The sequence below is a fragment of the Triturus cristatus genome, chromosome 1_2, assembly GCF_964204655.1.
Source record: "Triturus cristatus chromosome 1_2, aTriCri1.1, whole genome shotgun sequence".
Taxonomy (NCBI): Eukaryota; Metazoa; Chordata; class Amphibia; order Caudata; family Salamandridae; genus Triturus; species Triturus cristatus.
The window spans coordinates 920761045-920781726 of NC_140580.1; the positions used below are offsets into that span (position 1 = coordinate 920761045).

Here is a 20682-nt window from a genome sequence, read left to right on the forward strand (position 1 = left end):
TAGATACCATGACGACTGATCGACCGAAGGTGATATCCCTGGTGGTTGTAGAGTGTCACCCGGCCTCTACTATATAATACATCCATTTCTCACTCCAAGTGCCGGGCATGGTCCGAGAAGATAAATAAAGGGGCAAATGGTCGCTGGAGGTACTGCCGACACGTAAATTAATTGTGTGGTGTTGTACGTATATGTTGCTGGACCTAGCGGCCTACCTGCGCTCCTGGCAGCCAGCGCCTGCTGCTATTCTGGTGACGAGGACAGCACGACCATGCCTGCTTTACTGGTGAGCCACAGAAGACTCTGCTTCGTGGAAGAGTGCTTAGCTGCAGTTGATTGCCCTCAGCATTGCCTGATGGCCCCTGTGATCGGGTGCCAGCATGAACCGTGAGTCTGCGTCCTGGTCCCGGTGTCTGCGGAGCGGGATTCCCAGCGCCTCCATGCTCTGATTGCACAGCTACAGCCGGAAGAGGCCCACCTCCCAGCCTGGTGCCAACTTGGTCCATGTGGCCTAGCCCCCACCGACTCCAGCCGATGACCCGATTCAGGCAGAGGCATCTAGGCAATAGAGAATCACCAAAAACAAGAAAAATATTTAACAGGGACGACAATAGAATGAGGAAGGAACATCATTAAGAAATACCTGGAAAGACGCACATGATATGTGGGGAAAAAGGGAGAGACAACACAATGTCGGGCCTCAGCCCGCCTGATAACACTGGTACAGTCTACCTCTGCACCCCCCGCCCCCAAATGACTTCAAAGCGGCAGACTGAGCAAAGAACGGTAGGAACAGTTCCTTACCAGCATGAGTGTGCAACAGCAACAAAACCAAGCTCACCCTGACCCAGCCCCATATGCCTCAGTAACTCTGTTGCCACCTTTTATTGAACTGTCTGACTCAGCCACAGGGGCACAAAGATGGTGCTCATGGATTGGACAACTACAGCATTATTTCAGCGCCATTCAGAAAATGGACAGGCCGTAAAGAGATCACTACTCATGCATTTCGGAGGGGCAGAGTTCTATGAACTATTTGAAAAACTACCAAACAAGGGGGATGATGCTGATTAGGATGCTGCATTAAACAGGCATTTCGACCCACAGCTCAATCCCAATTATGAGTGCTTCAAGCTGCACCAAACTAAAAACGGACACCGAGTTGGTCGACATGTTCTATGCCAGGCTAAGAAAACTAGCAAGCACCTGCATAAACAACAATCGGCAGGAGATACGAGTACAAATAATACAAGGCTGCAAGTCAGCAGTGCTATGACAGCTCATCCTGAGCCAGCCAAGCATCTTGCTGGAGGACATCCTAGTCTTGGCCAGTTCCCACGAACTGTCAAATAGCCGGACGGAAGATATGAAAGCAGCCCTGGGCAAGCCCATGATCGCCCCCAGATCCCAAAAGTTTGCCAGCATAAAGGAAGAAAGAGTCAATGCTGTGCTGAATAGCCAAGGCCTGGCATGGCAGGCTGCAAACCCCAAACCAAGTGGGAGCTGTGGAAACTGTGGCCTAGAGCATAAGATCCCAGGAATGTGCCCAGCCAAGGTGAAGTCATGTTCGCAGTGCAGGAAAGCCAACCACTTTGCAAATGTGTGCCGCAGTGGGAGACTGAGGCCCAACACCGAATATCTGAGGAAAGCAACTGCAGCCCTGCAGCAGTTATCGCCCGAAGACACAGTTGAAGCTGATGCACCCAGTAGCTGTGCGACCGGCACCCAGCCAGATGAGGAGTACGACGTCTTTGAGGTATCCTTTGCCGGAAGAGTGGGCCACCTCCAATGTGTGTGGTGGAAGTAAGGGGCCCTCCTGGTAAGGCACTCATCGATACTGGAGTGTCTGTAAATGTAATGGATTCTGAGCAGTTCGAAAGCCTAGTGCCGCGCCTGCCCCTATCACCCAGCTGTGCGAAGATCTACTCTTATGGCAGGACAGAGCCGCTACGTCTCCGAGGTACAATAGATGTAGATATCAAGAGTGAGAGGCGCTTGACAAGAGCAAAGTTCAATGTCACGGAAGGTGGAAAAGGCATGCTGCTTGGTTACCACACGGCCGAAGATCTTGAGCAGGTGTTTTAGTAAGGCAAGTGTATGAGTCACACGCAGACTCCCTGCTTGCAGAGTTCCCGCACATGTTCAAAGGCCTGGAGTAGTTGACGAGCAAGCAGGCCAAACTGCACATCAATGACTCCGTCAAACTCACAGCTCTAAGGCACCGGAGAGTCCCCTTCCACCTGAGGCCACAGGTGGAGCGTGAGCTACAAGCATTGGAGGAGCAGGGGGTCATTGAAAAGGTGACTGCTCCCACACCCTGGGTCTTCCCACTTGTTACTGCGCCGAAGCCTAAACAGCCAGGGGCCATACGGCTGTGTGTAGACATGAGGCTCCCAAATCAAACTATTCGGCGAGAGAACCACAGAACACCAAAGATGGACGACATTGTAGCGGATCTCAAAAGGGGAAAATGGTTCTTGAAGCTGGATCTTAATTCAGGTTATCACCAGTTAGAACTTGCTCCAAAAAGCTACTATATCACAGCGTTTTCTATGCACGGAGTCAGGCGATACAGGAGACTAGGCTTTGGCGTTTTGTCCGCACAATAGGTGTTTCAGAATGCCATCATGGTAACCCTCACCAGACTGATGGGAGTGATCAACGTGAGTGACAACATCTTAATCTTCACTGGGAACCTTGAAGAACACTATGTCCGATTGAGAGCCACCCTACAACGCCTGATGCTCCAAAAAACAAATGCTCCTTTAACCAGGACACCATTGCTAGACAGCGGCCCTGAGCGCTGAACCCCACCTTGCAGATCAGGGCACAAATCATCATGAAAGACAGACATCCCGGGTGGAAGTTTCAGACATCCTGCAAGCCGAAGGTCTGGAAGGTAGTAAAGATCGATGGCACCATGGTCATCGTTCTGCAAGGGAGCCGCACGGTACCGAGAAACATCTTGTGGTTCAAAGAGGTTGCAGCAGGTACGGATCTGGTGGAAGGCAATGCCAGGGAGGACGTTGGGACGGAGGAAGACTACCCTGTAACACCCACACTTCTGAGACAGGAGTGCCCTCAACACTGGCTGAAAATATTGTAGGGGCCCTCAGAGTGAGAAGTGGATACATTATATCGTAGAGGCTGGGTGGCACTCTACATCCCTTTTATCTCTTAAGAGTTTGTAGATAATGGCACACACTACCTGAAAGGAACACACGAAGTCGCGCAGTCTCTGTCCGGGAGCTGGAGGCCATACTGTGATAAAGTGTCTTTCATAATGTATCCACTTCTCACTCTGAGGGCCGGGCACTGTCTGAGGAATTAAATATAGGAGCAAATGGTCGCTCGAGGCCATTGCCGACACGAAAACTAATTGTGTGGTTTGTTAGTATTTGTCGCTGTGCCTAGGCTTACCAGCGTTCCTGCCAGCCAGCGCCCACCGCTACAGTGGTCATGTCCATAACATGATGAGGGATGTAGAGGGCCACCTGGTCTCTCACAGGGCATGATAATCTCTCTCTGTATCATTGTCAGCCTCTAATAATTTCTGCGTCTGCCCTGATTTTTCCTTTTCAAACTCTAGCCAACATAGGACATAACATACTCATATCATACAATCGCGTACCTGAAAATCCATCTCCTTAACAAATACTTTCCTGACCAACGTCAACTAACCTAGACTTTAATATCCGAGTTTACTCCTCTCCCTTGACATTCAAGGATAGTTGGCTACCGGACTGTGTTATCGTTTACCCGGTACTTATATTTCGTTACGCTCCCGGTGCCTTTTTGCGCATTGGGAGAACACCTCCATTCTAAGGTGGCAACCCTATTACACTTTACCGGAAGTTGAATTATTTGTCTTTCTTCTATTTCATTGTCCACGGGCCGTTTGTTTTTCCTGGTTCCGTGCACGGTTGATGTTGTCTAGCTGTGACTCCTCCCCCTAATGTACCGGCGAGGGAGCTGATTGGTTGTGGGGTGTGGCACTGGCACCCTTCTGAATGGAGCCGGTCAGGGCCCGAGCTAGGTTGCCAGTCGCACTTTGACAGCAGGAGGAGCTGGCTGGTGCGAGCCGCGCCCACCATATGTGGCCGGGAGGGGCCGGCTTGCTTTGGCTGTACCGAGGCTTGCGCAGCAGGAGGGGCTTGGAGGTGAGTGGCGCACGAGGGGTCTGACTGGCGACCTTGCGTGAGAGGCAGATACCACTACCATCCATTATTAGCCTCTTATCGGAACCTAGTTAGAAGAAACTCCCTGGTTAACGCCAGTCTCTCTTTGGCAGCTGTTGTCCTTGTAGACGCACCCTTAATCGATGACAGTCTTCTTCCTACATATTCTAACACAATGATGATGTAGCACATTCCACAGCTGAATCATCCAACTGTGTCTGAATGTTTAGGTGTGTATTTCCCCGCAAATCAACAGTGTTCGTTTTAATGATCTAGGAAAGTTTCAAGTGTGACACGTCTCCGTCTTAGTTCAAACCTGAGTCGTTTAGGTCACTTAGCCGGTGACACGCAAAAGGGAAGGAGACCCTCTCACCCCATGACCTAACAGCCATGGACCTCAGTAATTCAGCACTCGACACCCCAACTATCACGGGAGGAAAGTCCCACTATAATCTGGCAACTGTGCACAAAAATGTAATTCTCCCTTGGGTAAACTGTGCTTGGGTACTACCCTCATCCGAATCGCAACACTGGCTATAGCAGTAGCGGCCCCGTGATTCTTTTTTGCCGTCATTTATATTGCGCGAACTTGCTTTAAGTGCTTTCCATGAGCATCAGATTAAATGACACAAGGTTTTACTTCAGGGGTCTCCAATCTTTTCTGTAGTAAGAGCTACTTAGGTTCAATGAAAATCATCCCGCGCTACAAGTAATGCTTGTGTTGTAATAGTGACCATATCAGACACATAGCGGTCACCCTATGGTCAGTAATGATCAACTCCGTGCATCAGGCAGGGTTTCTGGCAATAATGTAACAAAAATACTTTTTCAACTTGTAATGCCTCCATGCGATAACACATAAGAGTCATAGGTACAATGCTGATGGCACCAAAGTAAATTTTGAGTAATAAGTCTCTCGAACCAAGTATTTTATCACGCATATTAGCTTTAACCATATTTTTCGCAAACTCATCAACTTTTCTTCAGATATCACCTTTTGAAAAACATTGTGAAAATACAAACATTTTCATCTTCAATACACGATCCTCAATTTTTGTACACATCTATTAAATAAACAAAAAAAAAATGTAATTTATGGTTTAAATCTTTTATTATTTTGTAAAGACATGGCTTGGCAGTTCGGGCGGGATTGTTCCCATGAGGCACAGGGTCAGACTTATTTGCATATGGCCAAGTCTGAACTGGGGTGGCAGAGTGAGCTAAAGAATGATGATGGATTAAACCCAGATCAGTTGACTGGGGGTGAGTACTTGCAATGTTCAACACTCCGTCCATCATCCCCTTTGTTTTTGCTTTGTTCGGTCTAAGTTGGCAGGGTATGCCCAGACGTGGGTCCCTTGCTCACTTTGCCACTGGATTCAAGCTAGCCTGGCTGATGACGGCTGATTAGCCAGAAACCGGTCCCAGGATGCTTGTTTCTGGTCCAGGTAAGACATGGCTTGGCAGTTTGGGCTGGACTGTTCCCATGAGGCACAGGGTCAGACTGATTTGCATATGGCCATGTCTGAACTGGGGTGGTGGAGTGAGCTAAAGAATGATGATGGATTAAACCCAGATCAGTTGACTGGGGGTGAGTGCTTGCAATGTTCAACACTCCGTCCATCATCCCCTGTGATTTTGCTTGGAGAGCCAGATATTGCCAATATGCGGTCTGAGGGATCCCAAAGCCTGTGATGAGGCTAGCAAACTCTGTCACGCCCCTCTCGTCGAAGAGATCTCCGACTCGGTTGCAATTGGCCTCCTGCCAGTGGAGATTTCCATTACCTTCCATTACCCGTGCATGCCGGGGGGAAGTCCGGGTTTCAGATAAAAGGGGTCAGTGGAGACACAGGGGTCGAGAGGTTGCATGGCACCTGTACCTTGTCCCACACACCCAGGGTGGTTCTCAGGACCGGGGACACATAAACCCCACTGGGTTGGTGCCTTCTGGGAAGCCATGTGTCCTTCCAGATATACATACCTGCTATCGAGTGGTCAATGAAGCACCAATGCTTCTCTGATTCCAGCTTGTACCACTCAAGCATGCATCTAAGTTGTGCCGCCTGGAAGTAGCGTTCCAGATATGGGACACCCATTCCCCGTCTTCCTGCTACAAATATGTTAAGCGACGGGCCATTCTCGTCTTCTTGCCTCCCCAGACGAAGTTGTCAATAAAGCATTGCAACTGTGCAAGCATCGTGGGAGGCGGTCGTAGTGGCAGTGTCTGCATCACGTATAGGATACGTGGGAGTATGGTCATTTTAATGGCTGCCAGCCTTCCCAGCCCGGACATGGTATGTCTCTTCCAATTCGAGAGTTCTCCCCTAACATCCGATAAGAGAGTGGCATAATTCACTGTAATAGGCTGTGGTGCACACAGGATAGCTACTGACTGGAAGTTTGAGAGCTACCAGTAGCTCAAGACCAACTTGTTGGAGAAACCTTTTATGTATTTTAAGACACAGGGAGATTTTGCCCAGTATCACAGGATGTTGAGCCAACAAGGGGACTCGAAACTGGTTCATCAGTTGAGGTGGGCGAGCCAACAAATTAACATGGAGAGCCAAGCCTAGTGTCTGGCTTGTCTCTAAGAACCTTTGCACAATCTACGTCTGTGAAATGTTTGTCATGTAAATCATGCAGCAAACATCATGTAGAATACAATAAAGTCTCTTCAAACAAACAAAAAATCTTTAACAAGCGACAACCGTTACATTAAATTAGTCACTTTATAGGTTCATTGAAAGGTAGTGAAGAAAAAAAGGGGGATTGATGAAACAGAATATTTGTTTAAGATTACAACGTTTGGTTAAGTGGGGAAGTCTGGATTAATCCAAGAATTTCTGTTTTCACTATATACAAATCAGCCACCAAATGGGTATCTATTTGTCTTTTTTTGAACCCAAAAATGTAATGCTTTGTTTTTAACACTGTGCACAAGAGTTGCCAGTAGAAACCACGGCTCGCTTTGAGCTCAAGGTTCCAAGTGGACTTCGAGCTGAGCCAGAGCCCACCTTTATTCCCCAGTTCTCAAGTTGGCTGCTGTGTCTGCTACGTCACATCTCCTCCCCATGATCTAAATACCAGAAGCTCTTCCAGGCCTATATCTAATCCTCTTGATCAGTGATGGCAGGATTCCTCTGATAATGTAACACAGTGCAAGTGCACTTCCTGCATAATATGTAGTATTTATGGACACTCAGTCTTTCCATAACAGAGAGTTCCTCACTAATCTAATAGTTAACCACTAACTAACGAACACAAGAGACTAGCCCATTCAATGTATATTCTAATAAAGAGAATCCTGACTGCCATAAACTTTGCCAGACAGAACAGAAAAGGAGTTGTTGGACAGGAGGTCTTTAATTACATAACAGACTCCCTTATAGTATACAGGAAAGATCCTACCTTCACCATATTCACCACATTAGGCCCCCCAGTGTTCTATTGTAATACAAGGCCCATCCAAATATCCGACATCCAAGGACCCCATTTTATTTTTACAGCACATTAGTCATCCATGTCCCCCTTTTATCTGACAGCAAGGACTCTAATAAATCATCACAGGAGTCTTCCTCGCTCATCACGTAATCTGTGCCGGAATGGGACCCCAATAAACTTTCAATGGCTAGAAAGCACACGCCATAATTCAACAGTCTGGAACCCCTATTACGAAGATTATTATGGTGGAAGCCATATTAGAAAAGGGCGTGCTGTTCTTTTGTCAGGCGTTCTGGAGGAGTACAGAAGGGTTGCTCCTTGAACTTCAAATTAAAATGCTAGACAAGTAAATACAACCAGAAGAGTTAGAAAAGAGGTCAAATGATAGTCAAGAGAGGTGACCAAAATGACAAGTCCAAAATGGTCACGATTTCAGAGGTTAAAAGAAGTAAGGCAGAGGCTGTATGTGAAGTGTATTTGGCAAAGCGGCAAGAAACATGAAAGTCAGAGAAAGGTACAGATACAGAAGGAAAAGGACACGTTGGTTTGAATATGCCATAGCTACGTTGCGGAATCGGTTAACTGAAGTGTAGAATTGTCATGTTAGAGAAGGTGGGTATAGGAAGAACAGTAAAAGCTGACAGTGCTGACGACTGGAAGCACTGATGAAGATCAGATGAAGAAGGTGTATGCTTCACAAAGTGAGTATTCTGCTTGATGCGACACACTGCAAGGGAGGCAACTTACCAGGGACAATTGTGATACCCCTGAAAATATTTAAGGGCCTTACAGAGGTAAAAATAGCACCACTAAAATCCATGTTCACAGTTCTTTGGAAACAGAAGAGGTTGTGGAGGACTCAAGATACTGAAGCGAGCCCTCCAAACTGAAAGGGATCAGACGGGCACCAAATGGCTAGTCAGCCTGACTTCAGTGGTGGAGAAATTTCCGGCTGCCACCTTTGCTTTATCTATTCAGATACCACGATTATCAACCTCCTACCTACATGGTGGCTCGCACAGCACACACCCAAGCAGCCTATTATATTTACCTACATCAATTTCTTAAAATTAAAAATTGACATTATGTCATAACCTCCATTAAGACTTGACGGTGATCTGGAAAGAGCAAATGGTGTTGGCGACCCATGACAAGCCTTACAGCAACTCCCTCTACAACGAATAATAAAATAACCAAAGAATAATAGAAGTCTTTTCTGCTTCCTGAAAAATAGTATAAAAACAGAAGTGCACCCTCCCACATCGTTACTTAAAACATGATGGAGATATTATATTATTGGAATGACTGATTAAGACTTGCCATGTTCTTAATCAGCATGATTGTGACAGCTTACGTTCACAAAGGTGAAACGTTTTTCAAAAATAAATAAAATTCATTTCTTCCATAGGGTGACATGAAATACAGGGGGCTTGTTAATAATTTGATCAGCATGGTCATGATAGACCTGTTACTAAACTGGATAACAAATTCTTTGGGTGTCATGGTGCTGGTAAAGAGTTTATTGTGAAAAAGGGGTATTTTTTTTCATTCCATTATTTGGGTTTTGTGTTTTAATTGAACTATGAACCATCAAATTACAAACTTATCGTGTCACTTTCACCTACGGATGGCTCCTGTACTGAAGCATTGAACACGAGTTTAACTTTCAATCCAGCAAAAATCATTCAGCTAACCATCTAGTTTTAATACAAAAAATGTAACCTGAGCATGCTCCTCGTCCCCAAATCCGTTTCACTCCTTAACTTGCATTTTTTAAAATGTCTTTTTTTTATTTCAAAGTATTTTATTTAATATTTATAAGCAAAGACATTCGCATTTCTGTTACAAGGTTAGCCAATCGCGGTTTGTACAACAGCGTCTTTTAAAGTGGTAACACCATATTTTCAATTTAAGACAAACTACAGTAAGTCTTTTGAATGTATTCTGAAACATCTTAACCCAGGGAGCCTTCCAGTGACCTATTATCCCAACACTAACTGTTTGTTCATCTCCATGCCCCAAATTTGCTGAGAAGACGGGCATCTTGTTAAACCAAAGCTTCAACATAGTTCTTAATGCTGCATTTTAGATATTGAGCCCCTTCTTTACGTTTCTACAGTTTACCACTTTGAAGATGCCTCAGCCTGCGCACACCTACTTTACTTAACCCTCATCCTCCGATTATAAAAAGAACTTGCATTGTCTAACATTTCGTTCGTTTGACCAATTTTTCAGCTAAAAAATCACAGAAAGAACATTAAGGCACAGAAAAAACCCATCTGTGGTTATGGTAACCGTTCCTATTTGTTATTCATAAATTATATGTTATTAGTTTCTTTTAACCAATTGGCAACCACAGCGATAAATGTAAGCAGGGTTACATGTGCCTTTAAATTTCAGTTATGTTTTAGATCATGCAGATATGCTCCCACCCATTATCTCGCATTACAGTAAGCTGCTTTATTGTCACTGAGTTATGAACTCAGTGAAAAAGTGCTAGTCTTGGAGTTCGACTTGAGTTTGTAACTTAATGTGACGTGAGTCTTTTGAATTGACCGTACCATTCGTTTCAGTACTTTTCAAAATGCTATCCTATAGAAACTTGTAGGTAAGGTATGACTGTTGGCAATTGGTACACAGATCTGCACTCATGTTAATAAATCACTGGATCGGAGATGTGTGATTAAGAAACGTTGGGAGAGTGAATGATGAGGCACTGGTTTGAGTTCACTGTAGCTTCATGTAAAGCACCACTTAGGTCACAGAATTCCTGCAGTGGAGGATGGAAGATTAGGCATCAAAGCTCACTAAAAGAAAGAGGCTCTTTGAGTTTTAACATCATGTGACTTCAAAGTGACTAAACACTGCGACAGAGTCGGTAGTAGAGCAAGACGGAAAGGTATAACCAATAGAATAAAGGAGAGGAAGAATACTGACTATACCCCTTCCCTCTGGAACTTCAGCTGAAGTACTGTGCACCGTTCACAAGGCACAATCTGCTCAGTGGTGTAACGAAACTTGAGGGGCCCCTCTAAAAAGTACTTGGAGGGGGAACCTCACGCTCCGGACCCAGTCAGGAGCTCTCAGGCCAGGATCACACTGCCCATTCACAGTATCAGACAGAGGGGACTACTCAAGCTTGGGACCACCACACCGCAGAGGGTATTGTTATCCCACTGAATCTGCTGTATTACACCCTGTATAAGTGTATTGTTTGTGTTGTGTAGTATGTTGTTTTCAAGACCTATTCTTAGGTATTGTGTTCAAAACTGGTGCCTATAGCTCCTAGAGGATTAATAAAAAGACGAGACACATTCCATATACCAATGATCAACATGAAATATACCAATGACCAACATGAAGCTCGGGTTAAACCAAGGGACCTTGAACGTGAGCGCTGATAATTACATTTTCTATGCTTGCGAGAAAAGGAGAAGATGAGGACGTTGAGAAAGAAAGATGGATAGGTTGGCTATTTGAAATGTGCATGTTATAAACCTGATTGGTTTAATTAGACTTAAATGTTTCAATGGAATAAACACAGCTCTAAGAATCTGCATTTTTTTTAAGTGAACAGAGCTCCAAGATTCACAGGTCACACGTTTGGAAAGTTATGCATGAGGAATATTTTTGTCATGGCAAATGTAGTTGATGGCTGCAACAACATTTGCATTTAGGAAGGAGAAAGAGGTACGAATCAACAGTCTTGCCTACCCAGTAGTAAAGATTGAGACCAGGCAAGAATTGTTTGTCTACGGTGGTCCTGAAAACGAACAAACCCTACTGACTGACAGTCCTTCTCTGCTGTCAATTTCTGTCTGATTGCCCTTGAAGTAAAGCCTAGGTAACACTAGCCTGTGTATAGACTGTAAAAGGCTCGAGTTCTCTCACCGTAGACCACACACATTGACATTCATGCTCTTTAATAGGAATAAAGACTTAGTATTAAATCCCTTGTGTGCATTGTGTATAATTCACAGAAGTTGATGAAACTCCTTAGGCTGCAGGGAAGGAGGAAACATGAATAATTGTCATATTTATCATATCTGCATAGAATGGAGGGATGAGATCAGGCGGGTGTGAAACTGGACAGCAGCTGTTTTATCAAGCAGTTACATATCCGCACCCTGGGATTAGACCTGACAGACAAAAATCTCGACCCAGGAATTAATTTGGGGAGTAAGAATATGCTGCAAGGGTTGTGTTTGAAACAGGAACCAGGGTTTAGACAATACTTTATGTATGTGGAGAATAGGTTAGATCAGGTGATTACTTCTCTGGTCCACTAGTTTATATCAGCTGACTCCCCACCTGGACTCTAGGGTTGGGTCAGGCAATTATATATCAATGATTACAATTTTGAATTAAACAGGATTCAAAACAAAATTTAGGGCTAGCACTTTGTGGGTACAAACCTAGACCCAGGGGGCTGATCAGATGGGTTTGAAGCAAGATATTTAGTCAGAACAGATAAGTTGAAATACATAACCATAGATGGGATAGTTAATTTGGGCACACATGAGGACCCAGAGGTCATATCAATGCAAGTCCAGACCCGAGGGATAGAACTGGTGGACACGTCTTCAGGCAGATGTTTAGTTCAGTGTGGTATACATTCATGCCCAGGGGTTAATTTAGGCAGATACCAATCTTGACCCAAAATTAGATCAGAGGTAAGAATCATAGCCAGGTTTGATCAGGCTAATTTGAATCTGGGGCCTAGAGTTAGGTTAGGTTGGATCATATCCAGACCCATGGATCTAATCATTCAAAATTAAAGCCACAGTGAAGTATCGCGGTGGAGGGCTGCACTGGTGTGCCTCCCCCCCCCTGCCCCCCCACCCACCCCTGTCCGTTGGTTCCCTACGGGTTCTCTTGGCTGCGGGGGTGCCCGGCCTGTCCTGGTGGAGACTGCGAGGAGTGGCCCTTGGAGATACATTGCGGCTGGTGAGCACTGGTGACTGCGGCATAAGTCCTTGAACGCTGGCTGGGTGAGGACTGTATTGCACTGCCCAGCCTGGATGCTGTGGGGGAGCCCTGAGCACACTATGGAGGCCTTTGACGCTGTTTCGAGATTGGGGGGTTAATGGTGGCTCATTGATCGGCTGGAACGCGGCTGCCATAGTTGAAATGCTGGGGTGGCCCCTGGGCTCGATCCGGGGGTTTCCGTGCAGTTGCTTTGGATAGGGACTCCGAGGGGACCACATATACGCTTGGATCACCGCGTTGCAGGCCGTGCGGGGATCGCTGATCTGCCGCAGCCGCGGGGTATCTGGCACTGGGCCCTAATATACTGCAGACCATGGGGAAGGGAAGACCTAGGCTGCTGCCGCAGTCTGGGGCGGCGGGAGCCCTTTCTCCAACATCGGGGCACTCATCTGCCCGGCCTCACCAGACGGAGGGGGCAGTGGAGTCCGAAACGCCAGTGGACAAGCTGGACATGATACTGCGGGAGATTCGTGATTCCCGTTCTGTCTTGGAGGCGCAGCTGGGCATCGTCTCGGTGGAACTCAACCTGTTAAAAGATGATCACAAGAAACTGGCAGAGAGGGCCCGTACGACAGATCAGAATGTGGATACCATGGTATCCCGGGTGCAGGCCCACGAAGAGCAGATCCAGCAAATGCGCCAGCAGATTGACTCCCTGCAGGCACGGGCTGATGATACGGAAGGGCGGGCGCGCCGGAACAACCTCCGCATAGTGGGGATGCCGGAGGGGACAGAGGGATCTGCGCCCACGGAATACATAGAGGAGTGGTTAAAGTCAACTGTGGCCCCGACCGGACTATCTCCACACTTCACGGTTGAGCGGGCGCATCGGGTCCCTGCGCGGCGCCCAGTACCAGGAGCAAACCCTCGCCCTATCCTGGCCAGGATTTTAAATTACAGAGATCGAGACTATCTACTGCAGGCAGCATGTACTCCGGGCCCACTGCTGATTGCTAATGCAAGGGTATCAATATTCCCAGATTACACTTTGGCAGTACAGCGCAAAAGGTTTTCCTTCATGGATGTGAAGGCACGGGCTCGAGCAGCGGGCCTATCATTTGCTCTATTGTTTCCTGCAAAACTGAAAATCCTTTATGATCAGCGGTCCCTGTTTTTTGATACCCCTGACAGTGCATGGGAGTGGCTAGACAAGATATTCCCCGAAGTACACCCCATGAGACGCATGGACTCCTCATTGCCCAAATCTCAGGGTCCCCCTCGCAGGCGTAAGAAAGGCCTTCTCACGCAGAGTTCGATCTCGGCCACTCTGGACCGTCAGCAGGTTATGGAGGGCAGGCGGGGGGCCCTCCGTGCTGCCTCCACATTGCGCGCCTCCCGCCCAGACATCAGCACTAGCCAATCTGAAGGTGTACCTACGGACACTGACTCTGAGGGTAGTATTGCATTGTTTCCTTTGGCAGCCTCACGGCTTAGTAAAGATCCTCTAGCCTCAGCAGATTCATAAATGCAAGTCCTCAAGCTCATGAAATATGCTTCGCCTAATCTCATTCTCCTGACTGGACTGAAGAGTCATAGCGCGTTACACGCGCCTAGCCTGTTCAATAACGCTGCATAGACCATGAACACCGTTATGACAGGAGGGAATAGATGACTAAGTCCCTGGCCCGGGCTCCGTAATGGGCTATCACGTGTGTGCCTTATTGCTTATACACGACCGTTAGTGGAGTTAGCGACCTTCCCCCTAAGGCGGTTGCATTGGTTGGATGAGTGGAATGCTTATTTTGTTTACATGGTTTGGTCGAACGATGTTTGTGCGTTGGACCCAGTATTGGGAGTTAGTTAAATTTGTTGTATTTATGCCGCATAATCTGATGTTCCCGGTGGTAGGGGTGGGGTTGGGTGGGCTGGGTTGGGATCCGGGGGGGACCTCCCCTATAGTTTTTATTCGATGATGTCTGCTGCTAATTCTTACATCTTGGTTTCGTGGAATGTGCGTGGCATGGGTTCCATATCTAAACGTCATAGAATAGCTGCACAACTGCATCGTTGTAAAGCCCAAATCATTTGCTTTCAAGAGACACATTTGCTTCCCACTGAAACCGCGAAGCTGCAAAGGAGATGGCGTGGTCAATTGTATGCAACGGCGTACTCCGCCTATTCCCAAGGGGCAGCTATTTGGATCAGGGCGGGTATCCCCTTTTCTCTCACTGAATGTAGAGTTGATGACCAGGGCCGGTTTGTCCTTATATTGGGTACATTAGACGGGAGACAGGTAGTACTGGGGTCCCTCTACGCCCCAAACACAGACCAAGAACTGTTCTTAGCGCGAGTGTCTCGGGCGCTTGCGGGCTGGTCCCATGTCCCGTGTCTTCTGGGCGGTGATTTAAATGCAGTATTTGACACTAGCTTGGATCGCTCCCACCCTCCCTTACCCAACACGGCAGCGAGGGCGCAGGCGGCAGCCTTAACGCGCTGGGCGCAGGGTTGTGGTCTAATAGATATCTGGAGGGCACTACATGTGAACATGAGGGAATATTCCTTTTATTCTTACCCCCATAAACTACACACGCGGTTAGATCATTTTCTATGCTCTCCTGAGCTTTCCACTGCGGTAACGCATTGTGAGTTTAGGGGCAAAACAATATCTGATCACAATCCTATCGAGATGCGATTGACCTGGGGCCCTTCCCTGACTCCAATTCCAGTATGGAGGATGCAGCCGCTACAGCTCGAGGACCAGGTATATCGGACGGCATTGTCTACAGTTGTAGACACATTTTTTGTGGAAAATGACGACTCTGCCTCGTCTAGAGCTCTTGAATGGGAGGCCTGCAAGGTGACGATCCGTGGGGTCGCCATGGGGACACTGGCGGGGTCACGGAGGGATGCAATTAGGGACCTTACTGACTTGGAGGGGAAGCTGCAGGCTCTAGAGGTTGAGGCCCAGAGAGGCATAGCTGGTGCGGAGCCATTACAGCCTGCTCGGATTAAATATGCAGAGTTGTTAGAGCGCCTACGTCTGTTGGACTTTGCCGCTTATACACAGCGTACGCACTCTACGGCAGACAGGGCAGGCACCCTATTGGCACGGCTGATTCAACCGACGTTGAGTCCTACTCCGATTCTGGCAGTGAACACGGTCAACAATATTTTCGTTACATCCCAGGGGGAGATTAATAGGGCATTTCAGGAACATTATGTCCGACTGTATACGGCTCCTTGTGTAGATGGTCTAGAGCCCACGCATGCCTTTCTGGCTGAGGTCCGGCTTCCTAAGATCTCTGATACAGTGGCCGAAGAGATGGCTGCTCCGGTTACAGTAGCGGAAATCAGGATGGCAATAAAAGCATTGGCCCGGAACAAGACGCCGGGTTCAGATGGCCTTCCGGTGGAGTTTCACTCCACTTTTGCGGATAAACTGGCCCCGAGATTGTTACAACTCTATATCACTTCGCTAGAAAATTGAATCCTGCCACCTACTACCAAGGAGGCGATCGTCACGTCCTTACTGAATCCGAAAAAGGTACTGACTGATCTTCTGTCTTACAGACCCCTTTCTATCAGTAAGGTTTTAGCATCGCGACTACTGCCCTGTCTGCCCCACTTAATTCACACTGACCAAAGTGGATTCATACCCCACCGCAGCACTTCCTTGAATATACGCCAGCTGCATGCTCTGATGCATGCGGTGTCGGCCTCTTTCCAGCTTGCTGGCTGCTTGTCCTTAGACGTGCGCCAAGCTTTCGATACCCTAAGCTGGGAATATATGTTGGCGGTGTTATCTAAATTTGGCCTGCCCCAGTCCTATTGTGCATGGATTAAACTGTTGTACACTGGGCCCACGGCGCGTGCCAAGACGGGTAGGGCTATCTCCCCCTTGTACTTGATATCCCGGGGTACTCGTCAGGGTTGCCCCTTATCCCCTATGTTATTTGTGCCTGCCCTTGAGCCTTCAGCACAGCATCTGCGTCAGATTATGGCCCTTTACGGCATTCCACTCCGCGGGTAGGTGCATTCGGTATCTTTATACGCGGATGACATGTTGTTATATTTCCGCGACCTTGGGGCCGATAAATACCTAATAGCTGCTGACTTTTCCATGTTTGGGGATATATTGGGCCTGGGTCTGAATGTTACAAAATCAGTGGCCTTTGCTTTTTATAATACTCCGGCGGCCCCTACCCTGCAATTTGGTGACCTGCATTTTAGAATTGAGCCTGTTACTTTTAAGTACCTAGGATTCCATATCTACAGGTCGGTCGCCGATACAATAGATGGTAATGTAGTTCGCGCCGTTAACTCGTTGCGCTCCCAGATTGCCTTCTGGACTTCATTGCCATTGACGGTGACGGGCCGCGTGGCAGTGTCAAAAATGGTCATGCTACCCCGCCTCCTTTATTACTTTGTGAATATACCAGTAGTATTGCCGGCTTGGATTTTTAAATTACTTGATACATTATTAATATCGTTGGTGTGGGGGGCGGGCAGACGTCGATTGGCGCTGGCTAAGCTACAACTGCTTACCGCTGTGGGAGGTCTGGGGGTGCCGGATTTTAGGTCCTATTGTGTAGCGGGGCAGCTCCAATGGCTGTCAGGAAAGAACTTATTCGAAATTGGATATACCCCGGAATTGTTACAACGGGGGCTCCTCCAGTCGCAATTATGTCCGGGTGCACAGAAATTGCGCGATCCTCCTTACTTGTTGAAAGTAGCATTACAGTATTGGACACAGGCAAAGAGGATGGCGAGGTCACCATTTCCGTACGCCCCGAACGTCCCCCTCTGTGGACTACCGACTAGGAGAGGGGTACTGACTCGGAATCAACTGCGGGGATGGGCTCGGAAGGGAGTGGAGTCAGTCGGGGATTTTTTTCTCGAGGGCCAGCTGATGCAACATGATGAGTTCATGCATGCCAATTCGGTGCCTTGCACCTTATTCCTTACGCATGCGACCATAGTACATTTCATCCGAACTTACTGGTACACGGATCGCGTGGAGCCCCCAACTTTCCAATTGCTGAGGTCCTTACACATTATGGGCCATGGCCGATACCTGGTGCGCTGGCTCTATCGTGGCCTGAGAGAGCACTTGTCTGTTCCATTGCTGCATATCAGAAAGCAATGGGACTTGCTCTTGGGACGGAATTTAGATGATAGGGATTGGACACATGTGCTAGAACATCCCCGAAGAGTCTCTTGGAATTGCCGCTTAAAAACGATCCAGTTGTTTATCTTGCATACAGCATATCTTGCCCCATCAATGTTACGAAGGATGTACCCCACGGCATCTGCGGCATGTCCGCGATGCCAAGCGCCAGACGCTGATTTCATGCATATGATATGGAATTGTCCAAAGCTGCGGGGGTTATGGTCGGAGGTGACTCGAGGGCTTGCGGTGGTGACGGGGCACACTCCTTGGGACACCATTGAGGCCTGTCTGTTAGGACTACTCCCCCTCCCAAAAAAAGCAAAGTTGCAGCGTAGATTTGCAGGGCTGGCTCTGATATTAGCGAAACGCATGATAACGAAGCGCTGGAAGGCTACCCGGGCACCGCGAATTGACGCCTGGCGTGAGGAGGTGGGCAGATGTGCAGTGGCGGAAAGAGAGTCCTTATACCAGGAAGAATATTGGGGCCTGAGGAAACGACCGATGTCACTGGATTGGGCTCATCTAGTGGAACAATTCAATGCGATGGAAGTCTTAGATCCCGGGGTATCACAAAATGGTGTGCGAGAGAGTGGGGCAGACACATAAAATTGGGGGGACGCATGTTAGTCGTAGTCCTGGGTGGGTGCCATTATTGTACTCCCCTCTCCCCGGCAGCGATCCCTCCTCTCTCCCGTCCACACGGCCCTCCTATGATCTTTTCTTACACCTGCTCCCCCCCTTATTATCTTCCATCCTTTTCCCCCCCCTGTCCTCCCCTTGGAGCCCCTCCCTCCCTCCTTGGCCTTTCCCCCCCCCCCCCCCCCCCTCTCGGTGTAGACCCCTAGTTGGGGTTTTTGAGCTTGGCACGCACCTGGCGCAGGTACATCGGCGGGGTGTTTATGCCAAGCAGCGGCACTTAGGTTCTTTGTTTTGTTAGGGTATGGTAGGGGGAGGGCTGTTGTGGGAGGGGGTTGAAATGGGTGTTGTAATAATCTGCATTTATCAGAAGTGACACTAACTGCCTGGGGTAATGGTTTGGTTACCTCTGTCGCTTAGAACTATTGCAATCGCTGGGTACTGTTGTTATTCACTGACAGTAGGCCTGTAATCCGTGAGCACAGTATCGGATCACTGACATACTAAACATATCTCCAGTACGATTATTAATTGCAATGTGTGAATGTAATCTCAATGTGACACTCAATAAAAATAATATTAAAAACAAAAAAAACCTTGTTTGATGAACTAGATCAGATAGTTCTGAATCTGAACCCAGTTCTCCATCAGGTAGGTATAGCTGCACACCCAGGGGCTAGAGCAAGTAGGCATCTATTTGGGTACAGGCTTATATTGATGGGGAGTACGGTGTCTAGAAGGGCTACAAATCTAGGGTCAAGCTTGGATCAGTCATGTAGCAACTCCAGGGTGTATCAATTGAGTGTGAGTCTGGGATGTTCGCTCAGGCATTTACAAATCAAAACCATCGGTTAAATCAAGTGTATCAATTCAGACCCAAGGATTATATCAGAGCGACATGAATTCAGTTCAAGGGGTTAAATCAGGTTGTAGAAATAGGGACTTTGAGTGTCATTGAGTGGGTACAAATGTGGACTCTTGGTTGGATCTGGTCAGTACGAATCTGAACCCAAGCTTGCATCTAGTGGATCTAGTTGATCAGGATGGGCACAGGGATTGAATCTTGTGTATGTATGCAAACTCAGGGTCACACATCATGAAGGTACACATTTGGAGGCGGGTTGTGTGACTATGTGACAAATGTGGAGGGTGTGCTTTTTCTGAGAATATGCAGATGGAGGTCTTGTAAATTAGGCAACAACAAATTGGTATGTGAACGTGTGAGTCATCACAATAGAACCGGTACGCACTGGCGACAACTCAAGACAATACACTGGTGGTAATGAAAAAGCGACCTGCCCAGCTTCTCATTATGTCTAGACCGAGAAAGTTTGCAACCTAGATGGTTGCCCAGCAAACTTATGGTGCTACATGGAGTAGATAAGCATTGGCAGCACCTTTGATGTGAGCATCAAATGGACTCCGGGTACTCTAGAAGAGAGGAGAGTACTGCAAGTGGGCAAAACCAAAACTGTTCGAGGGAAGCAGAACAATGGGTGCAGAAATGACTGTTTACTGCAGAATTTGTGAGGTGCTAGAGCACGAGGACCATTCAAACACTGAACTTACCCAGTTTTGGACGAAGTTGAAGCATTGAACAGATGTAGAATTGGTTAGAGAAAACAGGGACAGAAGTTACCCTTCTCTTTTGTGGATATCTTTATTCAGCTGTATCTGAGTCAGAAGACCGCATAACCTAACAAATGAAAAAAACGCTGAATGGAGGGACCCTAGCAGAAACCTTAGTGACAGGTACATGAAGAAGGAAAAGGGTATACCTTTGAACAAGGCAATATAGCAGGTCCCAGGGGAGAAAAGATTGAAATAGTTATTGAAAAGTGCTGTCACAAATGTGTTGTTTACTCAGAAAAGAGAAGTGGTCTACTGTGGCGATCAGTGAGAATGATCAAGACAGGACTGAGAAATGTGCGCTACCCATTCCGAAGGGTACCACTATCCTGTGCTGCTACAGAAAATGGAAACTGACATTTCAAGACTATTCAGAAAATGCGTTAACTTTAAAATAATCGAGGGGCAAATAGAGGGAAAAGTCAGCAGGAAGGACACTTGAGTACAAGATTTGACGATATGGCATTGACGAACATAGATTTCAAACACAGAAGGCCAGAACAGAGGACAGCACACTGGGAGTAATTTGAAATAATTGGGTAATGGGAGTCAAGGTCCGGAAGATCGGAGCAATCCACGGAGCAAGGAGAATAAAATAGGCATAATCGACCCCCAACATGAGCAGTCAATCTCACAAAGAGATCCACAGAACACACCCATGTTTGAATGCCCTCTGGGGCTAAAGACATAGGAGTCCAA

General features: G+C 47.4%; 1 protein-coding gene across 7 annotated transcripts in view; it reads left to right on the plus strand.

The window, feature by feature from the left end:
• Nucleotides 1-4039: 4039 nt before the first annotated feature.
• Nucleotides 4040-20682, plus strand: part of PIK3CD (phosphatidylinositol-4,5-bisphosphate 3-kinase catalytic subunit delta) — a 671014-nt gene continuing 654371 nt past the window's right edge. For 5 of the 7 annotated variants that reach the window (XM_085609767.1, XM_085609777.1, XM_085609774.1 and 2 more), the window contains exon 1: nt 4040-4160. The gene's annotated coding sequence lies outside the window, so the exon portion shown is untranslated. The remainder of the gene's footprint in view (nt 4161-20682) is intronic. The other 2 variants (XM_085609770.1, XM_085609775.1) reach the window with 1 other exon arrangement.